An 11,135-nucleotide genomic window follows, 5' to 3' on the forward strand; every position below is an offset into this window, starting at 1 on the left:
CAGTCCCTGATCCCCAAACTCATTCTGACTGTGATGGGATGCGTGGCCCGGGACAGAGCTGTGCCAGGTTTTGCTCTAAGGCAGCTGGTCTCAGGAGCTCTCATGCAAGGCAGCATTAGGGCCAGATTACCCTGGCCAGAAATAGGAATGGTTTCCCAGAAATAGGGAATTCTAGAGGGTTTCTCCTAAAGACCTGTCACAGATACAGGCACCAGGAGATGCTCTTCCACTTGCACGGATGGCACACCAGCTTCTGAAAACCTGGTCTCTGATTTTCTTTAAAAGCCTTTAGATATCCAGCTTGGAGCATCCTCCCTTCCAGCAGGCAGTTTTACTAAGGAACAGTCTTCAAGGGGATGCTCTGAAAACCTTCCCCAGAAACACACAGGCTTGTTGTTTCATTGTTATCTAAAGCAGCCTGGAAAATATTGCAGATGAGTCCTTTTTGTTGACAAGAGCGATTTTTTTTTTTTTTTTTTCCTGAGTGGGGTGTTGTGCTCTCTGTCTGCTCCCACCTTGACAGCTCAGCTGGGATTTCTGTTCACCTCCCAACACCCAATTGTGGGGTTGGGTTCCCCGTCCGCGATGGAAGCCTTCCAAGCAAGTGGCCCTGCAGAGCATCCATTCATCTCCCCTCTGTGTGTGTCCCCACGCAGACACGCACACCTCTCTAAACAACTTGTCCGACCGTTGTTTTACTTTAGAGAAACCCAATACCACAGTTTACATTTGCCCATGATGTCACGATAAGGTTTGTAACAGCCAGAGCCTGTGGACAAGGACCTCGGCGTTCCGACAGCTGCATCGTGTGCCAAAATGAAATTATAATTTCATTTATGACTTTCGTGAAACGATTATGAAATAGGTGCTGAGCAAGGTATAGCATTTCCGAAGATGTCATACAGATTCAGAGCCTGCCTGAGCATTGGGTTACTTTATTTTTAACCTAGAACCCTACCAGGGGTAAATTATAGGGTGGCTTGAAAAGCCAGGCAAGCATTTGCTCCTTTTCCCTGAAGCACTGCTTCACTATCTGTTGGAGGCCATCCTGCTCATTGCATATCAGCTCGGCCACTTAATTGCATAAAATCTACAAGTATTCATTAAACTGTTTTACTTGAATTTATTTTCAGTGTCAATATTCACGGAGCTCATTCTGTCCTCAGCAAAACGCCAGATTTGGAAGCCATTCATCACTCTGCTCAGAAAGACAAGGGTTTGGCGTGGTGATTGCAGGCAGTTCATTAAGGTGAATTAAGATCAAGTTCATTAAGTTCGTGAGATGAGGGGGAAGGGAAATGGGGACTTGTTCGATCTGCCCTACCTGGGCGCATCCCCACAGCCCACTGTTGTTGATGTACATGGAGAAAGAAGGAAAAATAATTTCAGGCTTTTCTCCCAGACCAGCCACAAATGCCTGAAGAAACAATGCAAAATCCCCTCTTCTCATCCTGTCTCCATCCCTGGTCCTCGCCAAACCCCGCAAGATGGGTTTAAGGAGATTTCATGGCACCTTCAGGAACCTGGGAGGTTTACCAAGCTGCTGCCAGCCCATTCATCAAAGAAAGACAGGGTTCCCAAAATGCCAGTGATGCAATGTAAATGGTATTCTTTATTTTTAAATGCCGACCATAACAGATAGAAAGCATCATGCCTCCTTGAATGACCATGGTCTGTTAGATGGCCAGCTCCTTGAGCTCACAGAGGCTTGGACAACAACACAGAAGTTGGGGGCTTGAAGCCATAATCATTTTGGGGAGATTCCCTGGTCTACTCCATGCTAGATGTCTGACCAACAGCTTTTTCTTGACTTTCAACCTCTGCATCCAGACCCTACACAACTCAGTGGAAAATCTCTATTAATATCAACAGGAATGATTGGATATGAAGAGGCAGAGCCTTGGTGCACTATAATAATTCGTATTAACTGGGGAGCTGATCATCCTTCTTGTTGCTCCTCCCATCCATCCCATGGTGGCAGTAACATTAAAATGTTATGCTGCAAGAATAACCCAGAACTTGTTATTTCCATTTGAAAACACAACAGCTTCATTTACTGACTCATCCTAGTACTCTGCAGGACAGATCCCATATTATTCTACTTTTTTTTTTTTTTTTTTTTTTTTTTTTTTTTTGCCTTTGTATTGTCCCTTTCTTTTAATCTTGCTCCCTTTACTTGCTTCTGTGTGGTTTTATTTTGGGAATTGGTCAAGGTGAAATATAGAGGTAAGGGGAAAGACCATACCAGAATGCATTAAGGCAGACTGCAATGGCAAGCCAGCAGTTAGCCAAGTACATGTGACAGAAAGTATCTCTAAATAAACAATAATACTAAAATAATAACAGTAAAAAAAAAAAAAAAATACAGCAAAAAGATCTCTCCATCCAACCCAGCCAAAAAAATAAAGGTTTGGCACGGAACAATCTGAGAGTGTCTGAAGAGCTGCAAGTAGGTTCTCTATCGTGCAAAGGAGCCAAAAAAGTGTTTGGCCACAAACAGTGGGTGATGCATGGCAAAACATTTCCCGGGGAGATAGTTAGAGGCTGGGACGGCTGGCATGGAGAGGAGAGGGGGGAGGCCTCGCTGCGGGAGGAATATCTTCAGCCTTCAAACAACAGCCACTAAAATATCCCCAGTGCTCTGCCTCCCCAGAGGTGCCAAGGGTTGAACGTTTTGTGCAAAATGGCTTTGGTGGGATAATGCAATCTCGTTGAAAATTATTTTTTTTAGCTGCCCCTTTTGTCACGAGGAGGAAAAACACAAAAGATAGGGCTTGATGTGGGGATGTCAGTAGGCTTTGGATTAATGGGTTTTGGATTGGACCCATGGTGCAAGAGACAGCGTTCAACTCCAGCCATAAATAAAGTGGCTTCCATTAACGTTTATATTTGCTTTAATTTATTTAACCAAGAAAGGCGGGAGAGGCCCACAGGTCTCAGTATTAAGAATGAGCTGGCCAAGACAGCAGCAGATAAAGCTTGCACCAGCGTAAATCAAAGCTTCCATAAGTCATGCTCAAGAAACCATGGGTGAGCAAGGCAATAAAATGTGGCCATTGTTTTTTTATTGTATCAGTCTCGGCTTTCACTTTCTGCCAGAGCCAAAATGTAATTTCTGCTCCATGGTTTTAAGAGGTACTGGAGAGGATGGACCAGGCTTCTTGCAAAACTGGGATGTAGAACAGGAGTTCAGAAGCTGGGATTTGCAAGCAGCTCACAAATGCTTTCCCTCCCTTTATGGCCAGATAATAATAAAGATGAGATCCAGAAGCTTTATATTATTTTTTTTTCTACTTAAATGTTGGAAAAGACTGCACCTCCACCTTGTTAGACCTCCACTGTGAAATATCACTGCATCCAGAATTGCTTTGCCTTGTATAATTGGGGCTTATCCATGTAGAGCTGGTGCCACCCATCCTGGAAATGGATAGGTATAATTTTTCCCATCTCAGGGACATGAAGAGCTGAAGAGCTGACCTGAGCAGAGTTTCTTGCTCCAGCTTTGATACAGAAACCACAGATCCATTGTCCATGGATCAAAACAGCACCAAAGGTGCTGTTTTGTGATGGGGGTAAGGAGGTTTCATCCTTCAAAATTTTCTTGCCAAAAAGCCCTTTTCCCATCCAGTCATGGCACCTACGTCCTCAAACCTTTTGGGAGTACCAAGGGCACTCCAGATGCTTTTTTTTCCCTTTTATATTTCCCCACAGGATGGCACCAGTTTATGGCCATATTACAATGATGCTGTTCCTGCTACTACAATCACGGCTCTGTCATGATTTCCATTATAAACCTCAGACTCGCTTTTTTTCTTTCTTTTATTTTTTTTTCTTTCTTTTCCTGGGGTCTATAATTTGATCATAAAAGCTTGTGCTGGGCTGAAATTCAGCTGCCAGGTCTTGGTTGGATAGCAAATCTGATTTAACTCTGAGTATGCTGAATTGGTTTCACACAAAGGAGAGTTTTAGTGGGCTGAGCACATCAAGGTGTGGGAGATGAGTCCTCAAGGGCAGCAAGGAGGGACAGTTCACTTTGGTTTTTGACATCTGGGGACAAAAACAAGGAGAAAATCCATCCGGACAATGCCACATCTAACCTGCCATGGTCTCCTCTGCATCTCCTGGACTACAGATTACACTTTATTCCTTTAACTGACATCTTTGTTCCCCATCCTCACAGGTGTCTCATGTTTGAACTGTCTGCTCTTGAGCTCTTCACAAGGAATTGCTTAACTCATTTTAGATATGCTTTTATTCAAAGCCTACACTCATTATGTTTTGTTAGACATGTCACTAAAAGGCATCTTTTCCCCCTTGCTCCATATTTATATAGCATATACAAATCTTTGAAGCCCTCTTCCAAAGGGCTGAGTTTTCCCAAGAAGATCACTTTGTTTCAGGTGTTTTTTTGGGTTTGTCAGCAGTTCCAACCCACCAATATATGGTTCCTAGGCCAAAAATCTTCCATTCAGTGGATCAAATTTTCCACCAGCTCTGCAGCCGTGTCCTCAAGGAGGAACAGAGTTGAGGACTCAACAGAGCTGAGCCATGGACAGGGGTTTACTGGGGTAAATTGCATCAGGGAATGTGGAACGGGAACTGGTGATATAGCAGGCACTCACAAATTCCTGATCTCTGTAAATAAAATAAATAAATAAATAAATAAATAAATAAATAAAGTGCAATGATAATCGTATCTTGTGGCTATGGTGGGATGGGGCAAGCACTCTTCCAGTTCAGCTCACTTTTTTCAGATGCCTCCTCTAGGCTGGAAAATGACTTTCCATCGTGGTGCCTCTCTCCTCCTCCTTTTTTTTTATCTTGAGGTAATTCTTTACACCGAGGCACCTAGTTTTTAAGTGCATCTAAAATGCTGTGAGGTGATGGATGAGCTTTCCTCCCATGGATGCTGCTCGGTGGCTGGGATGCTGGAGGACACCTCTAGCAAAGTTTCCAGTCCCAGCTCCACAACTCTGTTCCCTTCTAGGCCTGCTTATCTCTCCCCTGCTTATCTGCACAGGGATGGAGCAGAAGGAAAAACATGCTCTTAATTAAAGCAATGCAGCTTGGCCACCAGTTCCTCATCTGGACAGCGGGTGTAATAGCACTTTCCTGGCCTGTGGGGGCATGGTGAGGATGATGCCACTAAAGTCTTTTGCGGTGAGCAGATACCTCGGCCGCGAGGGCTCTCTTGAGAGCCTAAAATTGATGGGATGAGGCATCACGGCTGTACAAACCCCTAATCTATCAAAGCAATAAGCTGCAGAAGAAAGATACTTTACAACACACTTACACCACAGATGGTAAGTGACTTACGGTGCATTCTGCCTATCGTCCGCAGGAAAAGGGGTATTAATAAAATATGCTGACATGGCAGATTAATAGCTCAGAACTGTGGTCCAAAAGGGGCTAGGATGAGTCCATTCTTCCTCCGGGGTTTTTAACAATGAGGAATTAAGTAAATGTTACACACTCAAGACATGTGAAGGCAGTATTAAAGCAAGGCTTTGCTCTGGATGGAGACGGTAAAAGCAACATCGTGGGGCTCCGTGTTTATTGTGCCATGTTAATTTTGCATGGTTTACAAACAAACTGTGGCTTTTAATCGCTGCTCGTGCTGCAAACACATCCCAGGATCAGAGAGGCCAGAAGTGATCCCTCGGTTCCTCCGGTCACACCACGGGTCTGATCCTTCACATCCTTCACACCCCACTGCTGTGATTCTTCCCAGACTGAAAACAAACAAATAAAACCCCAGAAAGGGCTGGGGTTTGGTTTTAATTTTGGTGTTTTGTTGTTGTTCTTTGTTTTTACTTTTTTTTGGAGGTGAAACATAAAGTCTTGCTGGAGTTTATCACTGCTGAGCAATCTGGTGATTTCACCCTGTGTCCCTGTTTCTCTCCTCTGCCTTTCCACCTGGATTCCAGCTCCTTGGGACAGACCCTAGGGGAAGGTGAAGGGAGGGGGGGTTGTTCACCCCAGCTGTTTTTAAACACTTACAGCAAGTTTCTGGGTCTTGAAAAGACAGTGGAGGGAGAGGGAATGCTTCAAAGGGCATTTGAAGAGTCCAAAACTTTAGCATCTGTGATGTCTGGTTTTATGGATCCATCTCATGTATGAGTGGGATCAACTTGGGTCGAGAAGCAGTTCTCACCACAGCTGTACCAGCAAACAAAGAAATAAACCAACATTGCATCTTACTATTATTGGCTCTTTTCTCCTTCTAATACCCATCACTTTTGTCAATGTAGCTGCTTCCCTGTTGGAGTGACAGAGTAGCTGTCAATACAGAAGGAAAGGGAGGGAGAAAGGAAGGAAGGAAGGAGGGAAGGACAGATGGAAGGAAGGAGAGGGGGGGAGTGAAAAGAGTGAAAAGGAGAAGAATGAAAATGAGCACACACACACACAAAAAAAAAAGGAAAAAGGAAAAAGGAAAAAGGAAAAAGGAAAAAGGAAAAAGGAAAAAGGAAAAAGGAAAAAGGAAAGGAAAGGAAAGGAAAGGAAAGGAAAGGAAAGGAAAGGAAAGGAAAGGAAAGGAAAGGAAAGCAAAGCAAAGCAAAGCAAAGCAAAGCAAAGCAAAGCAAAGCAAAGCAAAGAAAAGAAAAGAAAAGAAAAGAAAAGAAAAGAAAAGAAAAGAAAAGAAAAGAAAAGAAAGAAGAAAGCTACCTTTGTTCCTTGATACATTAAATTTGAAACATCACACTGGTAGTAATATATTGGCTTCATTACACAAAGACTGTAAAGTCCAGTTAGCTCATAATTCCACCAATAAAGATCATGATTTGCCAATAAAAATTAGGGCAGCCACTGATCCGTAGTCTAGATTTCCTGCTTGGGATGGAATTGTAAAATATGATGATCTAATTTGGTACAAAACGGAGCAAATGGGCAAGCTAAGCCAAGCAAAAGTATTCTCCTCTCCTTGCTGCTGCCATGTGAACCCAGACAGGACCAGGTCCTTCAGCAGAGCACCCCAAACCACGTACAGCAGCTGCAAGCAGGAACCCCAGTTTTAAGCTATATCAAAAGTCCTTTCTCACTATTTTACATGTAACTTTTTTAGAAACTTACAACAAGAGGCCTAGAGAGGCTTGATTGGAAAGCGATGACACAATCTAGCCCTGCTTTTAGCATTTTGGCATGCAGCACAAAAGCATTTCTGAAATCCCGCCAGCACCTAGAACTGTACCTGGAATGTTTTTAGGACGAATATTAAAAATGCATGGTAGGCTAGAGGCAGGTCTGCTCAGATGAGGGAACATAAATGAGTTGTTTTCCTGTCTATCTGTGAGTGATAGAAACACAAGAGTCCTCTAAGATACATTTTCCCTTGGGGGAAGAAGAAAGAGAAATTTTGATAAAGTGCCTTCAACCCTATTTAAAGCTATTTCATTTGGTGTTCTCTCCAAGACCCTTAGGAATGTTTGCAATCTCGTAAGCATGGCTACAAGTCTTGTTCAGTTCACCACTGGGCCCTGGTCGTCCAGGAACATCTGCCAAATAAAATGTTTGAAAAACAAAAACAAAAACAAGCAAAATGCAGTCTTTACTTAGAAGTCTTGAGGGCATCCAGATCGTAAATTTGTTGTGGAGCATGTGGCACAGCTTATTTACTTGCAATTGATTTAAAATTTGTTGTAGAGCATGTGGCACAGCTTATTTACTTCCAATTGATTTTGTTGTTGTTGTTGTGGGAGCTTTCCAACCAAATTAGAAAGCCAGAAAGCAGGGTCGTAGTACATGCATAAAGTGACTTCAAGTAACAGCTGAAGGGGCTCATCAAAATTCGTCCTTGGAGTACAAAGCCATAGGAGCTCCGTTTGTATTGATGAAGATGCCCAGGAGAATAGAAACATCATTATTAGAGGGGTGTAAATGCCAAGCAAAACTCTGGGCAGATGAAGATCGTCTGGGATTGGGGTTTGAGACGGAGATGAGATGTGAACACCTCTCAAGGATCAGGGCAAAGCACGCCAGCCCCAGGCAAACACCTGGTGGTCTCTCTGTGGCTGCTAAGGTGAAACTGCTTCTGGGTTTTCTTTCAGTTGAGGTTTTCTTTCAAGTTTTATCTGGTTTTATCTGAACTTCAAAATTGAAGCAAATGTCACAGGACATGGACTCGAGGAGCAAAAGCTTTTCATGCTTTTCCTCACCATCATATCTCTCCAAGGGGAAGGCACACATCTATACGGAGTGTAGATGATCAGTTTTGATCTATGTTGGGCTCACACAAATGCAAGCCAGAAGACATGATCCAGGGCAGCACATGCCAACCAAGAGTGGGTCCTGGGAGCAGGATGTAGCTAGGCCAACATTTTAATGTTTTTTAACTCCTGGGACTGAGGATGGCAAGTTTTTGGCACTGTTTCACCCTGTGGCCGGGTGATGGACATAGCCAGACATCTTCCCCCAAGGAGCAGTGGTTAAAGTGGTTAAGACCATGCGAAAAGACACAGAAGCCCCAAGAGGTTGGGCTCAGTGGCCGTGTCTGCAATGACAAATAACAGAGGACAGAAATTCCCTCTGGGGATGAGGGTATGGACAGGGAGGTGTCCACACCACTCATCTGGTCCCATCTGGAGCACATCCCTGCTCCGAAGCTCGTGTTGCCAGCTTTCCCCCAGCTCACGTGCTGCCCCTCTGGCCCCAAGACGTAACAACTGTTTTGTGTGTTTTGGCCAAGCCGAGCTGTCTGAAATAATATGCGGGCTGTGCTGCAGACCACCGGAGTGGTGTTTTCTAGCATGAAACCTGATGTTGCAGGGTGTGAAGCCAGCTGGGATAATGCTAGAGGGGCTGTGGGTGGCGTGGGTTCAGACTCACGCCCTGTGCCCACCAGGACCCTGGAGACATCTCACCCCAGGGGGTGAGGACCATCAGGATGGACTCAAACTCAACTTTTGGTGTCCAAAGCTTTTGGTCAGCAGTGCAGGCAAACCCTCAAGGAGGGGCATCCTGGGCAGCCCTGGGTTCACCCCAGTTGATACAGGCAAGGGAGGAGATGTTGCCCATTTCAAGCCATGCACGTTCAATCTCCTGTCTTTGGTCCCTCCTTTTAAAAAACGGATCCAGCACCACAAACACAGGCCTCGGGAGAAGAGTTTGAAGGAAACCCAACCTCTCCTTTCTTCTCCCCGAACTCCTCATCACTTTGAACATGAACCACTATAAAAGCAATTTTAAAGCAAGAGGGAGACTAAATTAGCATCCTTAATGCGTGTGCCACACATTTCTATGCGTGAGGCAGGAGATATCTGACCAAATCCATTTCACAGCACGTCCCCTCTATCCAAAGTAGTCCTGCCCAGGATTCATTTATAATCAACGTAGACGGATTGTGTGATACAGTCCTAAATTCAAGCATGGGAGAAGACAGGTGAGCCACCCTCCAAAGGCAGCTCAGGGCAGCTGGGGACATCTGATCGCTGATGGTGGTGGGATGAATCCTGCCCTGCGTGGTGAGAAGGGACTGATAAATACCCTTCAATCACCACACCAGCCCAACTGCTTGCATTTAAATCCAATAATCCACAGAGACCCTGGCCACCGTGCCACGGGGAGGAAGGTGGGATGGGTGAGGTTCGCAGGTGGCAGTGCTGGATGTGGGGTGAGGGCGAATTTGGTGGAAACAAGCAAGATTACACCAACATCTCAACGCAAAATCCATAGGATTAGACAGCAAAAGCTTCCCAGCATCAAGGAGCAGCAAAGGAGCCCCAGGAAGAAGAGATGTGGCAACTGGCGTGTGGTTGCAGGACCCGGCCCCATCGGCGGGGTGAAAAGCAGCGAGAGGCACGTAATTAACTTCAGATGGACCTGTCAAGATGTCCCCGACACAGACCCGGAGAGGAGCAACGTGCTGTTTGTTTCTCATAACGTAACAATTATCTGCTTGTACGAGGGGCTCTCTCCCGCCGCCCCCTCTCCGCCTGGTGTTTTCCTTCCCCATTCGTTCACACATTATTTAACTTTTGACTCGGACACAGCAGGTAAAAGCATTTAACAGCTTGGCTGCTTGTTCAGACGGAGCTGGGAAGAGAAGGAGGCGGGGAGCAGGCTGCAATTTTTTCGCCTTAAATTTTCAACTTTTCAGCGCTGCGCTTTCCGAACGGGGGAGAGGGAGAAAAAGGGAAAGGGGAAAGGTGGTGGTGATGGTGGTGGTGTGTGGGGGGGGAAATGGCATTCCACAAAGACGCAGTCACATTTTCCAGCATTATAACATGCTCTCCGCTGTCCCCGGCCTTCGCTCGGAGACGCATTCCCGCTCCTCCGTGGAGAAAAAGGTCAGCGGGAAAAATTTCGCAGGAACTCCATCATGGTCCTCGCGGGACGTGTTCATCAGGAGGAGAGAGCCGGGCGTCTCGCTCTGTCGACACAAATCCACATCACAAAAACGTATTAGTGGAGGGGGGGGGGGCAGCGACAGCCCGGGACTTCATTTTGCAGGGTGATTATTTCCCCCCCGGCTCCCTGGGTACCCGCGGAGGGGACGGACAGACGGACGTTTTGCTGGGAGGCCAAACGGGGCGGGTGTGATGTTAAGGGCTGGAAAAGCCTCCGAGCTGGGGGAAAAAAATCAGCTTTTAGGTCACGAAAAGGAAGGCAGAGCTGCGCTGCTGCCAGGTACGCATCATTTGCAGAGAGCACATTTAGGGGTGTAACGGCGTTGGCCCGATGCTCGTTCCTGAGCGGAGTGGGATTTTTAATGGCGAGGGAAGCTGGTCATTCCAATAATAGCTCAATCTCCTGGAATCAGCCCAAAATGCGACTGGACATTGCAGTGGTTGCTTTTTGTGGAAGCACACACGGCTGTAGGATGAGGGAAAGGGTTGAGCATGAGGAGCATCCTCCCCACTGGGGTTGTTGCTGGTGGAGAAAACAAAATGTCCCTTCCCAATGCACCCAAGGGGATTCCTTTGCTCCTGAGAGATAACAAAGCACAGTTATTGAAATCAGCATGAAAACTGATTGCATTTCTCTTGTGTGTGGACAGGCAGCCAGGTCTGCACACACAGGTGCCCCAGGCAGGTTGTTACCTACAAAAAGCCCATCCCACAGGCAGCGGTGTGGCAAAGCCCAGACTTCTCCAAACAGCACAGTTTCATTTTTTGTTTGTTTGCTTGTTTTTTGATTGG

Source organism: Anas acuta, chromosome 1 (genome assembly GCF_963932015.1).
Source record: "Anas acuta chromosome 1, bAnaAcu1.1, whole genome shotgun sequence".
Lineage (NCBI taxonomy): Eukaryota > Metazoa > Chordata > Aves > Anseriformes > Anatidae > Anas > Anas acuta.